The following is a 2,633-nucleotide window of genomic DNA, read 5'->3' as shown; positions in this document are numbered from 1 at the left end:
ACACAAAAATATAAAAGTTTTGAATTTAAGGACAAAAAGTGTTAAATACACCAAAGATTAGTGGTAAAAACCTAAATCCCAAAAAAATATTATTCTTAACTTTCATTTCTTTAATATATACTAGGGAAGGAACCATGCTTTGCATGGATTGGAAAGGGTTTTGTTTTTTCCAAAATATTTGATCGGGAAGCATAACACATAAAATACAGAAGGGAAACATGGAAAGTATCAAATGATCTTTTACATTTTTACAGTGCTTTTGCCATAATCAAAGTCAATTGCTGTAACATTGACACCTTCTTATCTTTATGCATATCAACAACATTAACATTGACCTTAAACCACTCTGATTCTAAAACATGAAGCTCCTCAAGAGAAGGGATCATGTCATATTTGTCTTCAAGTCTGGTTAACTCATAGTTACCCCTTATGAAGTGTATAAAATTACGACCAAATTATGATGTTATAAGTTATAAATTACATCAACTTCCCTAAAATTTGCATGATTATGTTAAATATGAAAGTTTATAGACCATAATCACATTTGGATGATGAAGTTTATGCCACATCACCGCTTCTTTTATAAAAAGCGGCTCCTGATCTATGGCCCTCTTCACCCCGATCCAGCAGTTTCAACATTCAGATCAAACATAATTCTTAAAAAAACCCAAAATATAAAACTCATACTAATTAATTATCATCAGATCGTAAAGTATACCATGAATCATGTAATGTTTTGAAGGTAAGGTGGTAATTTAGCCCTCACAGTGCCATACAATTGCTTGAATTCAACGGATCCACTTCCATCAACTATGCAAGCAATAAGTGATCGCATGTCAAATAATTGTTTTTGGTTTGTTGGAATGATTGATTGAAGCTCCTTCACATCATACAATGGCTCTTTGTAATCAGAAATCATGCCTACAAAAAAATAGTTATCATTATTGAACTAATGTTTGGCAATAATATCAACACAAATAGAAGTAAAAAAAAAGTAGGTTGATATTGACCCTGAGAGGTTGCCAATAATAAAAAAAGAGATACCAACAACTAAAATTGCAGTTGGTTATCAATTCTAGAGAAAAATATATTAAAAAAAAAAAAAAAAAAAACACAACCGAACCAAACATTAGTAATTATCAATTATGTGTTTTTAACATCTCATATTCATTTAACGTGCAAATTTATTTATAAAATATAGAATAATATCCAGAATAATAATTGTTACAAAATTTTAATACTGTTCATCAGATGGGAAGTCTGTAAATTGTAACTATTGATTTTAGCCATATTTTTATAATCAAAATAATCTTTTACTTTACGTTTAAAAAAAATGACAATGGTTAACTAATTATATGATTTTCTAATCCAACTTTACACAGTAGGTATAGTTGATTATCTAATAATATGATGTGGTTTTTTAATTTACAAAATATGAGTAAATGTTAATACTAATAATGCCTTAAACACATAGTAAATGTTAAATAATTACCTGCAAGAAAACTGATCATCAAAGAGTTAGGTAAATTCACTTATATACCCTTATGTGATCTATTGGTTCCTTAGAATTTGCTTATGGTTTTTATGATTAGATATAGATGACATACAAAACATGTAACCAAAAAAAAAAATAAAAAAAAAAAATGAAGGAACTACCTTAAGCCTCCGGAGCAAAACAGGAGATGGTAACATAGCAGCAGTTGCCAATGGTGTGCTGCCTGCACCCTTTATTTGACTTGACTCTGTCGAATGAAATAATACAAAATTTAGAAAAGAGAGCAACATGAATTTATAAAAAGGCAAGAACCTAGTGGGATCAATTTCGTATGCTCAATTCAAGTTTTATTCCTCTCACTAAGGACCGAAATAGTTGTCTATTCACTTATGTTTCTTCCTCTGGCCATCCCTGAAAGGGTGTGGTGGTCTCTATGTTTGCTTACTTCGTCTGTAGCAAAGAGAAAATCATGGCGGAGGGCAGCAAGCACAATAGAAATTAGGGTTACAGTTAATTTTACAAAGATACAGGAGAAGAACACCATGAAGCTTGCGACATAATGTTGTACTAACTTGCAATCAGAATTTAAAAAAAAAAAAAAAAAAAACAAAAAAACTCCACTTTCCTTACAAGTAAAAAAACCCCAATTTAGATACAAATAAGCAAACCTTATAGTATTTAGATTCAGATATTCAGAAATCGAATTAGCATTTAATAAAGCAGCAAACTGTAGAGTTCAAGATCAGAAATCCGAGCAAATATTCCGGTTCAATCAGAATCTGGATTAGCAAAAACATTACAATATTTGGTTTTCAGAATTAGAAATAAGACTTCGGTCTATGATGTATGTTTGGTGGGCTTTCACATGGGGAAATCGACTAAAACAATCCTAAATGAAACAAAATATAGAATCATATTATGTATTTATGCATAAAAAAAATTGTATTTATACATTTAGAAAATTATCGTTTTACATATTATGTATTTGCAAAGGTACAAAAACATTTATGAATATATACAAATGTGTATTAAATAGTTATACATTAAAAATCATATTTATACATTCAATAATAATAATAATAATAATAATAATAATAATAATAATATTCAAATCTTCCAAAGTGATATACCTTATGTA

General features: G+C 29.1%; 1 long non-coding RNA gene across 1 annotated transcript; it reads right to left on the bottom strand.

The window, feature by feature from the left end:
- Positions 1-286: 286 nt before the first annotated feature.
- On the bottom strand, positions 287-2,378 carry LOC145012679 (uncharacterized). The gene is made up of 3 exons (XR_013664616.1): positions 2,164-2,378; positions 1,657-1,742; positions 287-921 (listed from the first exon to the last, which is right to left on the bottom strand). It is a non-coding gene; the product is annotated as an uncharacterized LOC145012679 (long non-coding RNA).
- Between the last annotated feature and the right edge of the window lie 255 nt (positions 2,379-2,633).

The sequence above is a fragment of the Lactuca saligna genome, chromosome 8 (assembly GCF_052625555.1).
Source record: "Lactuca saligna cultivar CGN05327 chromosome 8, ASM5262555v1, whole genome shotgun sequence".
Classification (NCBI taxonomy): Eukaryota; Viridiplantae; Streptophyta; class Magnoliopsida; order Asterales; family Asteraceae; genus Lactuca; species Lactuca saligna.
This window is presented reverse-complemented; position numbering and strand designations above follow the sequence as displayed.